The following is an 18,092-nucleotide window of genomic DNA, read 5'->3' as shown; positions in this document are numbered from 1 at the left end:
CCTTTCCTATTTTGTAAGACATAACTATTCTTGTGGTGCCCTATTGTCAGAGAGAGAGATTATTCCAAGCTGCTGGAGGGAAACCTGCAGTATATGCAACTGAAGTATTCATGTGTATAGTGACCGAACAACATATTGGTGAGTGGAGTGGACTATTTGGCTATCCTGGGGTCCTGAAAAATATGCTCTTCCCCACAATGTGATTAACTATCTGGAGTTCCCGCTTCAGGAAAATTTTTCAGCTATCAGCAGCCAGGATTAGGTCAAAATACGTGAGGGAATTAACATGATGCTGTGTTAGCTCATTTGTGGCTTACGTTGTTATTGCTACACACAAATACACGAAAATATGCAGCTTTCTTCCAGTCCATACCCAGCACAGTGCTGAGAAAAAACAAACACCCCGCTCGTGCTTTGGAGAAATGATTGGGAAACCTTGGCACAAAAAGTGGGAAAGTGCTAATAAAGTTTGCGGATGACACAAAGTTGGGAGGTATTGCCAATACAGAGAAGGATTGGGATATCAAAGAGGAATATCTAGATGACCTTGTAAACTGGAATAATAGAAATAGGATGAAATTTAATAGTGGAAAGTGCAAGGTCATGCATTTAAGGATTAATAACAAAGAATTTCTGCTGGGGATGCATCAGTAGGAAGTGACAGAGGAGGAGAAGGACCTGGGTGTATTGATCACAGGATGACTATGAACCACCAATGTGATGTGGCTAGGAAAAAGTTAATGGGGTCCTTGGATGCATCAGACAAGGTATTTCCAGTAGAGATAGGGAGGTGTTAGTACCATTATACAAGGTGCTGGTGAGACCTCATCTGGAATACTGGGTGCAGTTCTGGTCTCCCATGTTTAAGAAAGATTAATTCAAATTGGAACAGGTGCAGAGAAGGGTTACTAGGATGATAGGGACTGAGAATTTGCTCTTGATCCTGATCCACAGCCTGCTCTGGGACTGGTTTCATTAAAAGAGTCACTTCACGCTCCTTACTGGAGCCTGCTGTGGGCTCCCATTGGTCCCCATGCTTCATTCAGGAGACAATAGGCACCACCCCTGCTGACCAGATCATCAGAACCAGAACCTTGTCAAAGTCATAAAATGGACATGGCGTTGGCGAGTTGCCCAAGGTGTGGTTCTTGTCCCTGGTTTTCTGGGACTCGCTCTTCAGCTTCTTAATATACTATCTGCACTGATCACCTGTCTGGAAAATCTGCAGAGCTGCCAGCTTTTTAGCTATCTGCTGGTATGTGTGGTCATTCCTAGTGCTTTTGCTGAAGTCCACAATTTACTGACCTTGCACCAGAGATTCACTGAAATCTAGCTGTGCTCCCATGACCATGAAGCAGTGGGTTCAAACCCAGTTCTCCTGTTTGCTAAGATGGCAGAGGGAGAATGGCGTATATAGGCTTTTCCATCTCCTGCACTTTTCATATGGCAAGGCAGTGAGACTTATAGCCATCAAAACTGGGAGAGTGTTACCTACTTAAACTGTTTTTCTGACTTAATAAGAATTTTTCATCTACAGCAAGCCATTTTAAAATATTGTCTATACACAAACAGTCATTCTGAATAATAGGCTTGCACACAGTAAATGTCAGCTCTTTAAATCACAGAGGACCTCAGAAGCAGAGTAGAGAATGCTTCATAACAGTTTAAACTTCAGCCTCCCATTTATTATGTATGTGTTTATAAATCTCTGAGGGGCACATTTTTTCCTTCTGGGAAACCCAAAACACCACAGTTGTTTATCAGCGTAACTTGCTAGTGTGTTTGCACACTGGGTCGTTCTTTTGCCTACTGACTCCATTTGCTTTCAAGGTTGGTATCCAAGGTTGTTGCCCAAGGAAATGTTTCTTTTCTAATGAGTACCATATGGGACTTTGTTTCTGGAAAAGTAATACAGTATGAAAAACATAAGGAGGGAGTCAGTGGTGTGTTGTTGTGTTGCTCCATTTTCTTTCTGAGTGTGAATGATCACTACCTTTAGACAAGTGCTTTTGCTTTGTCACAAGAGGAGTATAAGATATCTCATACAGCTATGGCTCTGAAAAAATTCTTCGCCATTCCCATCTATCTTGGTTAGTATGAATACTTTAGCATTATGTGGAGAAAAGGAGAATCCATCAATAGTTAATAACTGACCTTAAGATGGGAATTCAAAGTTCACTACAATTAAACCCAAGTGTCAGCAGATCTCACAAGGGAGACTGTCAATATAATTGACTACACATAACCTGAGATAGCAAATTTAAATTCTATAAAAGAGAGAACCATGCATTATTTCTAATAAAAAATATTGTTGTACTGTCTGATGTCCCAGACAAAGCACAGAAGTTCTGTGATATGAATGATAGTGGGAGAAAACAAACTGAAGAACAAATGGTATTCTGGATGGAATTTCATCGCATGATTCTATTGTAAACCAGATGTTTGTCAGATTCAATGGGAGAATGTATCCATCTTGAAATTTTTAATAAGGTTATGTGAAGGATTAAAAGCAAACATTTACAATGCAAGGGATTTAAAGATAATTATATTTCTCTTAAATTTGTTATTTGCCTGCTAGATCATTAAAAATATTTACATAATCTAAGCATGGTGCAATGCACCTCATGGATGGCTTCTTTCATTACAATATTATGATGTGCATCTATAACATCATGAAAGCAAAACATAAAAGGGCTGTTCTACAGAGATAAACAATATTGCATGATATAAAAAGCAAGCAGTATAAAAATACAGTTTTCAGCTGATGTAGGAGTCTCTGGGCAAGAGTCACTAGCACTGGCACTTAGAGGTGTAAGTTATATCTTCCTGTTCCAGCAATGCCCACAGCACTGTGGTGGGCAGGTTCTGTTACTGTTGCTGCTTCTGCTTCCCTCAGGTTATCTGTGAAGGTGGACAGCTTTGGCATTTAGCTGGGACTTAATATGAGGCTGCTGAAGGAATGCCAGTTAGTGCGTCCCCAATGGCTTATGCCAGGCTCCTTCCTAGCAAATACTGGCTACTCTGGGGAATGCATTGGTTCTGTGCATCCCCAAAGTGGAGCAAGTAAAAGTGTGACTACTTTTTACCCAGTGGCCTTTCTGTTGCTGGGAACACTGCCCACGGTTCTAAACCAGCATAGATCTATCAGAGTGTATCAAGGGCACAAGTTATATCAGAGATACCACGTAAGCATAGATAGAGGCTGCAGTGCAGCAGTATTGCACTAGAGTCTTGAAATGCTAAAAACAATGACTGAACAAGGCTGTTTTAGGGAAGCTAGGATAAAGGGGAGGAGGTAGATTAGCAAATCATAATCCTTATTCTGGGAGACACCAAAGATACTTATTCCATTGAGCAGGTTTCTAATACTTAGGGAAAAACAAGATCAAAATAAGTGGAAGTAATAAAATTATTACTGATAGTAGTGGGATCAATTCTTCACTGATTTAGGGCATGTCTACACTATGGGTAGTGTAGCACTATGCTGTGCTGCAGCTATGTTGCTGTAGTGCATAGTGTAGACACTTCCTACAGTGATGGAAGGCAGTTTTTTGTCAATGTAGTTAATCTACCTCCTCAAATTATGGTAGCTAGGTCAACAGAATAATGGCTCCATTTACCTTGCTATGTCTGCACTGGGGGTTAGGTCAGCTTGTGAATTTTTCACACTCCTGAGCACCGTACCTATGTGGACTTTACATATATGTATAGACCAGCCTTAGCCTTCCATGTGGCTGCAGGAGGTGGAAGGGCAGAATTTAGTCTTCAGTGCCTTGATACACAGTGCAGCCAATAGATTGTGAACGGAAACTGATACCTGTGTCATTTAAATCAACCTAGTTAACACAATAACGTATTCAATACTAAAAACAGAATGAATGCAGTGTTAGGGTTGCGAAATCAAGGACTTAAATTTCAGGAAATTATTAAAGTTTAAGTTTTTCTGATACAACATTACCTCAGCCACATTCCATGCTGCTACCGTTTAACAAGGAAATTGTGAATGTAAAATACAGCAAGGGGTCAATACAGCTACGCTAATGTTGTGGTAGAAACCTTGGGCCAGATTCTCTGCCTTACTCTGCCCAGCTTGCACCAGACTGATGGTACAAATGGGCTGGAAGTGGCTGGACCTCACCAGTGTGAGAAAGTACTCAGGTAGTATTTTGGTGCTCCTGTACCAGCCTCTATCCTTGAGTACAGGGAAGGGCTAGAGGACTACTGCACTGACTACTCTCAGCAGGCAGGCAGTTGCCTGAGATGCATTAGCAGCTGGCCTCGTTTAGGCTATGCTTCCTCTTAGGCTTCTCAAAACTGTACTGGGATTGGGGCTGATGTAGAATCAGCCCAAGAATCAAAGAACTACAACCAGCTCACGGAGTATTTGAGGTCAGTGAGACTACTTACAGGTATTAAATTAAGCATGGGAGAGGTGTTTGAAGGCTCAGGTCCCTTAAAGACAATGCTCACTGCAAGAGAATAGTATGAAATGCCATAAAGTTCCAAACTGAAGAATGCAAAAGCTATAATTTAGAAGTCTGTGGTTTCTATAAGGTGGAACATTTCAGCAATTTTTGAGTTTTTTACACTAGCTATGGTAGATGTGGGGAGTGGTGTGTGTGTGTTAGAGTAGGGAGATATGTCATGGAAATTTCACCAAACTCTGAACTTTTCTTCATCTTCTCCCCAATAATAGAGCTGGGCAGGTTACTTTTCTATTGAACCCCCTGCATTAAATTATGGGGCCTGATGGGCAGTCATTAATAATCTGTGTTTCATTTATATTTGGAAAATAACACCACAGTTGCCCATAGAAAAAGTATCTCAAATTACTAAGACATGATGGGCCTGGCAAGTCCTTCTTTTAGTGAATATTGCAATTTTAAGATATTGAGGCAGTCTGAGGGCACATTACTAAGTTAAAACTATGTCATCAAAGATCAAGGCACAGCTGAAAAATGTAGCACTGAAGCACAGAATCTAGGAGTTTAGGGCTAGAAGACATCTCATAGGATGCTGTGTGCAAACTGTGCACTTAGTTTATCCCTTACACCATTCCCCTGAATGTGTTAGCTAATCTGTTTTTGAAGATACAGCAGAGGAAAAAACAAACAAGAAATAGCTAAATCTGAGTTATGTTCAGTATCTGCCAAGTTTCATGTCTTTTAAGTTCTAAACAGAGTTCAGTACTACCATAAGCTTCCTGACAGCTCAACATAAATCAGAAAGCAGTTTGGGAAAAGGTGCTTTTGTAGCCAACCTGCCGATTTCATAGATTCCAACAGCGTGTACATAGTTATGTTGGGTGATTTGAGTCTCAGCGATTACAATAGAGAATCACTATTCTACGACGATTACCCATAGGAGCTAGCTGAAAAGGTTAACAGTATCTATCAGATTTACAGGGTGCAACAAAGGATCTTGTCCATTCAGTTTAAATAAGATGTAATCTCACCTGCATGGGTGAAATATTCCAAGTTCATTTACCAATCACAAGCCAAATAGCACAGGTTCCACCCAGTCTCAGAATAGATCAATGCAATTTATCAGTACTTAAACATACTTAAGGGGGAACTGCTATTCAGGGAATGGTAAGTATTCATTGACACATGTACTAAATTGAACAGCATGTGAAGGAGATGAGGGGTGGAGGTCTAACGCTTGTATTTGTCGAGGGCTTTTAAAATATTTTATGGTTGGCTTTAATTTCTACAAAGTGACAAAAGCAGACAGTTTATACTCAAAAGAACTGTAATGAATGCAATTTAGAATCATTTGTATCAAAATGTCTTATTTCTATCTCTGTTACTGGTGGGTTAGTCAAACAAATTCCTCTAATAATTTTAGATTTAAATTGGACCTCTATGGACTTATGGCATTACTTACTATACTAAGCAACAATGAATATTGCACATGAAGAGATGCAAGGTGCGTGAGGTAATATCTTTTATTGGTCCAACTTCTCAACTTCTATTGGTGAGACACAAACTTTTGAGCTTGCACAGAGTTCTTCTTCAGTTTAACCACAAGGAGATGGGCAGTTCAACCACAAGGAGATGGGCTATTTGAAAGTTGTTCTTGGAAGTGATGACTGTATGTATTCCTTGCCATAGGATTAGTTTTTTGATTGAGATCATTTGGGTCATGGAAATATTTGACTGAATTCTGCTCTTAGTTACAGTGCTATAAATCCAGAGTAACATGGAGTTTCTGGATTTACACCAGAATAACTTAGAGCAGAATATGGACCACTGGAAGTCGTGCTGCTGTCAGTATTAGTGTTAGGCTAACTCAGGGACTCATTTTCATTTTGTCCCACTAAACTCTTCAGCTCAACCACAGTAACAAATTGCCACATGAGGAGGAACTATTCCACCACCACAACCAAACACTGCTAGTTTTTGGTTGCTTTCAGCAAACCAGCTGTTGTTACCTTAGTTGCATTGCACTCCTGTGGATAAGGCTCAAGACTGGGACTCAGGACTGACCTGCTGGATGTAATCTTACAGACGTTTTTTCACCCCTATGTGCCTCCATTTTCCTTCCCGCCTTTTGCCTCAGATGTCTATTTATATTGTGAGTTTGTTATTGCAGGGACTGTCTCCTACTACAAATAGACATAGTGCCTAGAGCATCCTTGGATGGAGACTCTAAGTGCTACCATATTACAAATTATAAATAATTATGCTCAAAAAACTGTTTAAAAACAAAATTATAATGATTCCTAAGACAAGCACTCAAATGTTAGGAAATGCAAGAATTAAAGTTGTCTGGGCAAAATTAATTCAGCCTCTTTGTGTGTATGTATTATAATACAGTATTTAATTACATGAACACATTCTGTTTTTTCCACAGGACTCTTGCCTTAATCAAGCTCTCTTAGTTCACTGGGTTCTTTTGGTCATGTGTGTGTGTGTGTGTGTGTATAATTTCCTAGGTTTTCAAAAAAGCAAACTGAAAAAACAGATATTCCATCATGTGGCATCATATTGATACCCACATGGTTCGTCAGCAGGGTTGGAACCTTCAGATCCACTGTACAGACCTCTCTGCCTCTTGAGCTAATAGAGTAACTGACGGCAATAGTAGGCTGTCATCCACTGCGTGGACTGGATGGGGCTGAGACAAACACTTTCCCAGTGGGTTTCACAGGTATTTGCTGACAGCCCAGGAATAGTGAGTCTCAATAATCTTAGGCTCCAGTCCAGGCTCTGGAGGGGTGTGTGCTTTAGTGGGTATAGACTCTCTTTTCCTGTTCCCCCCAAACTTGAACACTTCTTCCCTGTCCCCTCAAACCTGTCCCTGTCTCAGTCCTGCCTCTTTTCCACCCTAGCTCCTCTTCCCAGTCCCATTCTCTTCATCTAGCCAGTCCCAAGTCTCACTCCAGTCTAGTGTTCTTGTCTCTTGGGAGACTGGGACAGGGAGTTCAGAAGGAGAAACCAGGACTGGCTCTCACCCCTTATGCCAGGGCTCAGCGGTCTTCAGAGTGCTGGGATGGTGTTACTAGGCAATCTGATGGCCTAGCAACTGAGTTAAAGTCCACTGTCCCCTGTTGCTCCTCAGGTTCCTCCAGTCTGGCAAAGGAAGGTGGAAAATGGTAATGGGGTCTTGGCCTTCCCTCTCTACTAGGTCCCAGCCCAGGGCCCAAAAGGGAAGAGGTAAGGAGAGTCTCGATCCCTCTAGCTGGTACAACAGACCAGCCTTCCCTAGGCACTTCCTACCTCCCCCTATTTTCTCTTCAGTTTGGGGCATGGCTGTGGCACTCATCTTCCCTCTCAGCAGAGGATTGCTCCCACGGTCTCAACTGGGTCTTCCCAGCTGGCTTTCCAGTGTCCACTTGCTACCCCTTCTCAGGGAGAATCAGGGGGAGAAATGGGGTTTAGGCTCTGGACCTCCTGGTTGGGCTTCACCCACAGTCCAGATTCTTCCCGTGTAGCTCCCTCTGTCCCAGAAGCTACAGTCAGCCAGCTTGGCTGGCTGAATGCCTGCATCCACACTCTCCTTCACTCTCCCCCTGTTTTCCTGTCAGAGTCCCCTATTAAGCAGGCCCTCCATCTGGAGCATGCCCTGCAGTTGCTGAGAGGTAGGGCTTTCTTGGCCCAATGCGGCTCCATTACTTGTTTAGTCTTAGTGAAGAGACTGTAAACCCTATGACAGTATCACAGAGCCAGACAGCATCGTCAAGGTGTTTATACTCTGGAGAAAGTTTTGAGAAGTATAGCTGTCATCTAATATTTGAGCAAATAATAGTAGCCAGTTTTTGAAAGGCTTAAAAATGTTTTATTGTTGCAGTTTCAATTATGGTTGGACTTTGGACTAGAGGAAAACTAGTATTGGCCATTAGCCAGACTGATGTTAAGCTGGATTTGGTGGTAGTAGTTCACCTAGGAACCTATTACCTTGTCTATCCTCGTGCTAGTCACGATCACTTTTGCCCCTATCTTTGTGATGTTTTCCTACATAGTTTAGGGGGGTCTAGAGCTGACAGAAATTATTTTAACTTCACCCTGGGTATTTCTATACTTGTTGAGGTGAAAAAAATAAATGCTGATATAACATTCTCAGGGCTCAGGAAGAAATTCTTCTAAGCATCGTTTCCAAAAGCTAGAGCTGTTTCTCTGTCTCTCTTCCCTCCCAGCCCACCTTTGTTTGGCTTGTATATTTAGATTGTAAACTCTCTGGGGCAGGAACAGTCTCTTATTATGAGCCTAGCCCAATGATCTTCTTTAGAACTCCAACTACTACTTTCTAATAATAATAATAATGGTAGCAATAGTTAAAGGGTTGATACCACACAGTGTTTCCCATTAGGAATAAACACTGAGGTAATAATTATAGCCCAGTCCTGCATTTCTTAATCTTGCAAATGAATTTACATGAAGATGATGGAGCTACTCACAAGAGGAAGGTCTGTTTACATAAGTAAGGGTTGGAAGATCAAACCCAATATTTGTCACAGGGCAAAGGGAATGTGTCTGAAGCAGAAAGGGTGGTGACAGCAGGGTCATAGAAGTGATGGTGCCAACATTACTCCCAGTGAGAAAGGTATTTCTGATCTCCCCCTGCCCAGTCGTGGTGTAATTCTGTGGACAGGTTGGACCAAAGGACCAGACCTGGCTTTCTTGTGGGTGGTGTATGTTAGTAAGACTCTCTTCCAGTGTTTTGCCTACACTTTCCCATGAACAGAGAGAGATTCCATGCTAGTTCTGCCCACTTGTTTTGCCGAAGTACCCAATACGAACAGAAGACAGAGGGCAAAGTGGACTTGCAGAGTACATAACTGTCTATGAAAACAGCTTTATTCAAGCTATGAAAGAGGTAGCAGCTATTAAGGCAACAGTCTCACCACCAATAGGATTCTTCTCCACACTGTCCCGGAGCAGAATTCACACAGTCCCATTGAGTAGCTGCAGGTAGAGATAGGCCACAACCAACCCCAACAAGCTGAATGTCCAGAGCAGGCTGCTATCCGTTCTCAATGCTCTGCCCTGAATTCTCTGCCAAATAACCATTAGCATGTGTGGCCATAGTCTTTATGGGGCTGAAAATACAGTGCAAATGGTTGTTATCATGGTATTTTCATGGTTGAATTACAGTGCATCTATGTTCTGGGTCTTCCCATCCCCCAAATGCGGCATGGCCTGATTGTGCTGTCTAAATGGTAAGTATCATCATCATCATGAGAGAGGAGAATTCCCTTTACATTTAGACAAACACATGTAATCCACATGGTGCAAATAAACAAATTTACGTGTATTAGCTGCTGTTTACCAGATGTCAAAAAAGTTCATCTATTGTTGAACCATTCATTATTTTCTTCTACTTACAATTCCTATTATCACCCTTATACCTCCCAGGATGAATCTAATGTACCCCAATATCACAAGCAGTTCTGGATGACTGACTGAGCAATCCCTACCTTCCCTTCTGTTAATCACTCAGGGTAGTTCTAACTCTCTTTCTCTCTCTTCCTGCTTTCCCCTCTAGTATAAGGCTGAAGGTCAAGTGCAAATAGAAAGGACTTGGAAACCCACTTAAAATCATACACAACCAAAACTACAGTCCTTACACATGGCTAGCCTTCATCTTTCTGTTCTTGGGCTCATAGACCTGTTGCCCCAGAACCAGATGAAAAGGCTGTTCCCAACTTCATTCAGTCATGAGACAGAGTAGGCCAGCCAGCAGTCAAAATTTTGGGTTCTACAGGAACTCGAGTAGTGTCATGTATTCAGGTTTATAAGCATACTGCTCTTTTGGACTTTATTTGAGTTCTCCTGGAGCCCAAACACACAACCCTGGAAGGTATTTATAATCCTACAATGTTCTTTAAAGTTAGGCAAGTGGATTATACATGAGAACTAGCCAGTTTGTTCCTACTCTAGCAAAGACGTCAGGCTGGTATGGAAATAAATATCTGCACCATGGTGAGCGACTCTGTAAAAAAATCTTCATTAAGTAACCATCAGACATGCTTCTGCTGCTGCTATTTGTAAAGCTGTTGTTTTTCATCAACTCATTTTTGCACTGAGTTTTGAAAAGCTGTTCAGAATTGCGTAAATATGTGAATATAATTGGCTTTCCAATTTCACAGCTTATCAGAAGCAGAAAAGGAGGAAAGGGGGCAAAAAAAACCCTAGATATTTCAAAGACAATAAGTACATTTGATGTAATGGTCTATGATTTTGTCTTCTGTTGTTTAACCCAGGATTGAGGAAACAGATGGTAAGATTTTCTAGGAAGCTTAAAACAGAAGCCAAGCTAATACAAAACTGCTCAGCTATCAGACAGGGTAATCCATTCTGTCGCATTTTTTTCCGAATCAGAACCCATCAGAAGAAAGGTTTAGCTTCATAAAAAGATATTTACCAGGAAGCTTTGTGCAGAGGAGAAGGGCATGCTTTGTTAAACCAGATGCATTTTATTTTTCCTGGAACCAAGATTTATGAAAGCAGTATGCTCATATTTCTCCATACACAGTAATTGGAACTCATTATGCTAATTGTATTTCCATTATCACTAATTAACAATCATAGTGACCTGGCCCACAGTCTAATTTGTCTTTAATCTGTTTTTGTATAGGGAGTTTTACCCTGTAATTTCAAGGTGATAATTCTATTCAGCACAACTTTATTGAATAGCAGAATGTAATACTTTTAATATTTGGTGCTTTTCCTATTCAGCTAGATCAAAGGAAAAAGGATGTGAATTTATACCAGTCTATTCCGTTGCATTAGTGTATCTGACTATATATTGTAGTTTGCAATGTACTTACCCTATGTATGTTATATTTAACCTGTAGTCAATTTAACTAGAGAAAATGGAAGTTGGTCAGAATCTGCTGATGAGATTTGTGAGCTGTGAAAAAATGGGTGGAGGTGTGTATTGGTGGGTAAAGCTGAGGAAATTTATCATTTTTCATTTTCCGACTAGTCACATGCAAAAACCAGGATTTTCTTTACATTGTAGTTTTCTAGTTATATAAAACGTCTTCTGTTTTGAGAAACAAGCTGAGCTTAGAACACAAAAAAGCATTTTGCTTGTTTATTTTAAAGCACCAAAGGCATGCTTTGTTTGGGTTTTTTTTTTTTCTCCAGAATTTGGGACAGCAAGATTTTTTTCACACAACTTTAGTGTCAGGCGGGAAGCAGGAGGGAAGCAGGAGGGAGTCCACCGGTCCCACTATACCGCTTACACCCCCTGAGCTTTACAAATATACTCTCTCAGCATCTTATTTTAAGCAGACCTTGTGGTTTTCTTTGTGGTGTCCTTTTCTATATCTCCTTGCCACTCTTCTAGTGCCTTTTCTTTTTTTGGCTGCTTCGCTGTCTCCTTTAGTGTCATATTGTTCTCATGTTACCCACTGATAGTTTGATACCAGTAATAGTGTGCTCTCCAACTCCTTTCTCAGAATTCCTTGTCTTTCTTTCTTGGCTTCTCATCTGCAACTGGTGGCACCATTCCGTTAGGTAGGTACTGAAGTTACTGTAATAAGGATGGTCTTTGCACTGCTCCTACTCACACTTATCCTTTATTGGTTTTGGGTCTATTGTTTAGCAGTCCCTTTGCCTCTACTCTGATTCACTAATATTGCATTCACTCCTCCACCATTCAGCCCCACCTCAATAACAGGCCAGATCCTCAGCTGGTGCAAACAGGAATAGATTAAAGTCATGAAGCTACACAAGTTTACACCAGTTGCTTTTCTGGCCCCTGGTCTTTTTTTTTTCCCCCTAAGTGATCATTTATACTTCCTCTTTTTTTCCAGAATTTCTCCTCCTGTCTCATACGATGTTGCTGCTTTCATGTCTTTCCCCACAGGTCCTCAGTGTCCCCACACATCCTGCTTCCTCCTTTAGAGAGATGTGACTCATTACGCTGCCACAAATTGTAACAGTTTCTTCTGCCCTGGAATGTGAAGCATTCCCTTATCCATGAGTGACCTCTGCTTCTGCTTGACCCTTTCTACCAGCTTTATGTGCCGAATTTCTGCAACTCCTAGGTTCAGATTGTTTCAGCTCCCAAGTAGACACCATTCTTGCACAGCAATTTTAGTTGCTCTTCCTTCACCAGCAGATAAATCAAAGGGTACCACCTAATCAAGAAAATAATCTTAATCAATGCTTTCACCGTCTGGCTTTTCCTAGCAATTCTAACTCCCTGTTGATGTTTCCCATCCTCCCTTCTGTTATACCAGATGGTGTATGTTCCAGTCTTTTTATTATCCTTTCCTGACCACGACACTTCACTCAGCCCTGAGATCTCCATACTGTATCCCCTGAGCTCACTCATCAGTAGCTCTGTCCTGCTTACTGCATCTTGATGTTTCAAGCAGCTTTCACTAATTTTTTCCCTCTTGGCATTGATATTTTCTGCAGTAGTCATTCTCATAAACTGGACAACTGATTTCTGTCAGAACACATGTTGAACCATCACACATCCTAAATGAACTTCCTAGGCAGTGTACAAGCTGCTATTTTTCCATGTGTTACTGTTCAGATTAATTACCTTAATCTTATTGCTGGATGGGATAGCTTAATAATGTAAGCATTCGGTATTAATAACTAAACTTCCTGTATCAACAGGTTTGACTCACCCCTTCATCTTTCCAGAGTAGTTTGAGAATTGAGCTGCATGTGGTTATTATAATATGGAAAATCAGTGGCACCAAATTTCAGAAAAAAAGTCGTAGCGAATTTGATCTGAGTGTTAAGTGGAACATGTATTCTGTATCACTCAAGATATACTGCAAAACCCTGCCCCTAGCTAAGTTAATAGAAGTATTATCTTGATTCTTCCTCACTACATCCTTGAATATCATTAAATGTTATATTATTCCTTCCACTGTCAAAGGCTTTTGAGCCAATTCTGATTTCACTCACTCAAGTGTTATGGTGGTGTAATTCCAGTGCTTCAACTATGTATAATATACAATATAATATACATATTTTAAATCAGTGGAGTTAACAATATTATAACACTTGCGTAAATGACATCATATATGGCTTCAGAGCCTTTTACAGCAGCAAGAATCAAACCTAGACTCAGCAAATCTACCCTGGCTTCAGATTCTGAATAGCTCCAAATTCAACCCAGACAGCCCTAGTTCTAAACATTTGGGTAGAGAAACACAATCTCCCTGGGCTATCTGGCTTTCTAGGCTGTAATTCTGGTCTCCCCAAACACATGCTCACTTAATACAATTTGTAGCAAATGTAATAGACATATAGAGTTGAAAAAGAGGCTGAGTATCTAAATTGCAAAGAACACAAATCAGTCACTGCATAGGTAGATATGCCATTTTCCTGTAGTATCTGACAGAAGTGGAAATCGCAGTGCAGAGAGATTTTATCATAGAGGATTTTCAATTTGTTGTTTAGAAAAATAGGTCAGTAAGCGCCCTCTTTCTCTTTAATGACTAAAGAATGTAAATACTCTAGTTACATCCATTTTTCATGTAAATTTTGTATCTCACTAAGGTAGATTGCCTTCTAAGGTTTTTTTTTGTTTTTTTTTTACCATTGAGCATAAGAATTTTTTTGTCCTCCTGTTAGAAAGAGGCAGAGCAGAGTAACAACTGTTTCATTCATCATATAGCTTGGAATATCATTTTGAACTATGTTGTCTGCCAGTAATACCTAATCCCATTGTTGAAAATTGCTGTGTAGAAAATGTGTTTTCTTCATAAATGCAGACTGTAGGAAAAGGTAATGACAATTTAAATGTTAATCCAAAACATAGACTGTACATCAGGTGCCACAAGAGTTACACCAGATGTTTATTCTAAAGAAAAGTCTGAACCTTTCCTTGTAACTTGGTATGCTTCTTATTTATTCTATAAAAATGTTTGTTCACTACACTGACTTGTTTCAGATACTAACTCAGAGGTTCTCAATCTGGGGAGCATGATCATCCTCTCTTTTTTGGTGAGTAGACATGAGGGAGGTTCTGAAATATTTTTTTCTGTGGTAACATGGGATGACAGTATGGAAAAGATTAAGAAGCATTGGTCCAAATAACCCTGAAACTAGAGACAAATTCATAGATTTTAAGGACAGAAGTGATCATCTAGTCTGACTTTCTGCATAACACAGGCCATAAAACTTTCCTGAACTAATTCCTGCTTCAAGCCAAACAGCTATGGTTGAAGGGTATATCTTTTAGAAAAACATCCAATCCTGATTTAAGAATTTCCAGTGATGGTAAATTGTTTCAAAGGTTAATTACCCTCATTGTTAAAAATATGCTTCTTATTTCTAGTCTGATTTTGTCTAGCTTCAACTTCCAGTCATTGAATTTTCTTATACCTTTGTCTGTTAGATTGAGGAGCCCTGTATTATCAAGTTGCTCTTCCCCAGGTAGATACACAGACTATGTATCTGTGTAGACTGTGATCTAATCATCCCTTAACCTTCTTTTCTCTGAGTTAAATAGATTGAATGCCTTGAGTCTGTCATGATAAGTCATGTTTTTCAACCCTTTATTTATTCACATGACTCTTCTCTGAACCCTCTCCAACTTTTCTTGTAGTGTGGACACCAGTAGTGTGGACAAAGTATTTCAGCAGTGCCAATACCAAGGTTACATAACCTCCCTGCTCCTGCTTCATATTCCCTTGTTGAGACATCCAAGGATTGCATTATCCCTTTCAGCCAAGCATTGCACTGTGTGCCTGTGTTCAGCTGATTATCCATCATAGTCCCCAATTCTCTTTCAGAGTCACTGCTTCCCAGGATAGAATCCTCCATCCTGTAAGCAAGGCTTACATTCTTTTTACCTAGTTGTATATGACCTTACATTTACCCATATAGAAATCAATGTTCTTAGCTTGCCAAGGTGCAAAGAGAGGCAAATGGGGGAGTTTGGGAGATGATAGCTGCCGATCTTGTGCTTGGAGATAGAGGGTCTCAGTGAGTTGTGTGTTTGGTCTGTTTGTTTGTTTTGTTTGCTCTCTGTGAGGGTCATGTGTCTGGGTGTTGCGGTCCTCGTACGGACTAGGTGAGACTGGTCTGTCTTTTGTGTGTCTCTGTGAGGCACATATGGCTGGGACCCTTGATCTGTGATCAGCCCAGTGCTTGAACTCTTTGAGTGGTTAACCCATCCCTGTTAGCAAGTGGGTGGAGCTAAATAGTAAGGCTTAGTGCAGAAGTCAGTTGCTTGGCAGACGCCTGAGCAGATGATCAGGAGCAGCAAATGGGATTTTTGAGGAGTATGTGAGATGCTTTCTGCCTTGGTACAATTCTACTTTCAATAGCATTGTAACCATGCTTGTGACCTGAAAAGGTTTCTTTCCTGCTTGAAGCCAGAAGAGACTTCCTGGTTATGAAGTGCAAGCTGGTGGTTATGCTGGAAGAAAAGATTTGTGGTTTGGAAGGACAAGTACTGACACCGCAGATCATCAGTGAGGTCAAAGAGTACTTGGGTAACCAAATTCAGGAAGCATCACCACCCTAGATTCAAGAACGAAAGGTACTGGTGATCAAGGAACCAGAGAAAGAGGAAACCAGAGAGATGAGACTTGGCATCTCATAACCCCTAGAGGCAAAAGGACCAGCTAGCATTCTACATGACTGGAAGCAGATGAAAATGAGCAGACTGTGCTCATCAGAGAGAAAGGGACCAGGAGGAATTCCATACAGCTAGAAATATCCAGTCATTTTCAGATTCTATATGGAAATGGCAGAAGTTGTTTCTGAAGATATAGCTGGTCGAATGAAACAGAGGGCTGTAAAGAGCATACCTGAGAATGGCTGTTCAACCCAACCCACAAGACTGTCAATCATGCCTATCAAGAGATCTCCAACCATCCAAAGAAGATAGATAATCTTTGTTGGGGGTTGTGTGCTAAGAATAATGGAAACACATTCTGCAAGGGACAGGCAGACACCAGGATGATGTGCTGTCTTCCCAGAGCCATGACACAAGATGTGACTGCAAGATTGGATAGGCTTCTGAAATCAGTGAGCAAGGCTCCACTGGTGATGGTGCATATTAGCCTAACAACATTGCTTCACTTGCTACCTCACAGTTTATAGACAGCTTCAGAGAACTCTATTGGGGCTGAAGGAGAGAATGCCCAAGCAATCTCAGAAATGTTTCCTGTCCAATGAGTAAAGGAAGACAAGATTCTGGATGTGAACTGCTGGCTGGGTAAATAGTTTAAGGTGGAAGGTTTTGGTTTTGTGGTACATTGGCCAATCTGCTATGGGGAGAGAGGGCTGCTATGGGGAGGGAGGGCTGCTATGGGGAGAGAGGGCTACTTAGTTTGATTGCTTCCATCTCAGTCACAGGAGAACCAATCCTCTCAGGGATAGGCTGGCTAGATTAGGAGGGCATTAAGTAAACCGCAAAAATGAAGTGTGAAAAGGGGGGAGAAATGAATATTCATTTAGTATAAAATCAAGATGTCAAAGAACAAAATTAATCAAGTCCAAGGGAAATGAAGAGAATAATTTTTTTAATTGCCTATACCCCAATGCTGGGAGCCTTGGTAATAAACAATAGGAATTGAAAAAACAACGAGAGTTCTCTAGCACTTTAAAGACTAACAAATTTAATTTCAGCAGGTGTAAGCTTTCATGGGCTCCAACCCACTTCCTCAGATGCAAGTAATAGAAATCATACTGGGGGCAACATATATAGGAGGCAACGTATACATATCCAAGGGCAGTGACAACAATGAGGGAGGTGGATGAAGGCAGGGTACTTGAGGTCTAATTACAACCATTGAATAGGAGGTGAGAATGGGTGATCAGAGGTAATTACTTCTTGTAATGAGATAACCATTCCAAATCCCGATTCAGACCCAGTTTGATTGTCTCAAGTTTGCAGATGATTTCAAGCTCAGCAGTTTCTCTTTGAAGTCTGTTTTTGAAGTTTTTTTGTGAGAGAATAGCAACTTTCAGGTCAGAGACAGAATGTCCTGGGAGGTTGAAGTGTTCTCCGACTGGTTTATGGATGTTATTATTTTTTATGTCTGATTTGTGTCCATTTATCCTTTTGTGTAGTGACAGTCCTGTTTGTCCAATGTACATGGCAGAGGGGCATTGCTGGCACATGATGGATATATAACATTAGTAGATGTGCAGGTGAATGAGCTCCTTATGGTGAGGCTGATGTGGTTAGGACCTGTGATTGTGTCACTAGAGTCAATGTGTGGGCAGAGCTGGCAATGGGGTTTGTTGCAGGGGTATGTTCCTGGGTTAGTGTTCATCTTGTATGGTGTACGGTTGCTGGTGAGTATTTGCTTCAGGTTGGGGGGCTATAAGCAAGGATAAATCTGCCTCCCACAGCCTGAGCGAGAGACGGATCATCGCTAGGATAGGTTGTAGATCTTTAATGATGTGTTGGAGATATTTTAACTGGGGACTGTAGGTGATGACCAGTGATGTTCTGTTGTTTTCTTTGTTGGGTCTGTCCTGTAGTAGGTGACTTCTGGGTACCTGTCTGGCTCTGTCAATTTGTTTCTTCACCTCTCCAGGTTGGTATTGTAGTTTTAAGAATGTTTCATAGAGATCCTGTAGGTGTTTGTCTCTGTCTGAGGGATTGGAGCAAATCTGGTTGTATCTTAAGGCTTGGCTGTAGACAATGGATCG

The 18,092-nt window shown here is 41.0% G+C and overlaps 1 long non-coding RNA gene across 1 annotated transcript in view; it reads left to right on the top strand.

Moving 5' to 3' along the window:
- The window catches only part of LOC137164216 (uncharacterized), a 46,006-nt gene that overhangs the window by 6,617 nt on the left and 21,297 nt on the right, over window positions 1–18,092 (top strand). The window contains exon 2 of the long non-coding RNA XR_010922970.1: window positions 14,371–14,423. This is a non-coding gene — a long non-coding RNA (uncharacterized lncRNA). The remainder of the gene's footprint in view (window positions 1–14,370; window positions 14,424–18,092) is intronic.

This window comes from Emydura macquarii, unplaced genomic scaffold, assembly GCF_026122565.2.
Source record: "Emydura macquarii macquarii isolate MOO-44397 ecotype Brisbane River unplaced genomic scaffold, CSIRO-AGI_Emac_v2 contig_2676, whole genome shotgun sequence".
Classification (NCBI taxonomy): domain Eukaryota; kingdom Metazoa; phylum Chordata; order Testudines; family Chelidae; genus Emydura; species Emydura macquarii.
The sequence above is the reverse complement of the archived record's forward strand: the minus strand, read 5'-3'. Positions and strand labels throughout refer to the sequence as shown.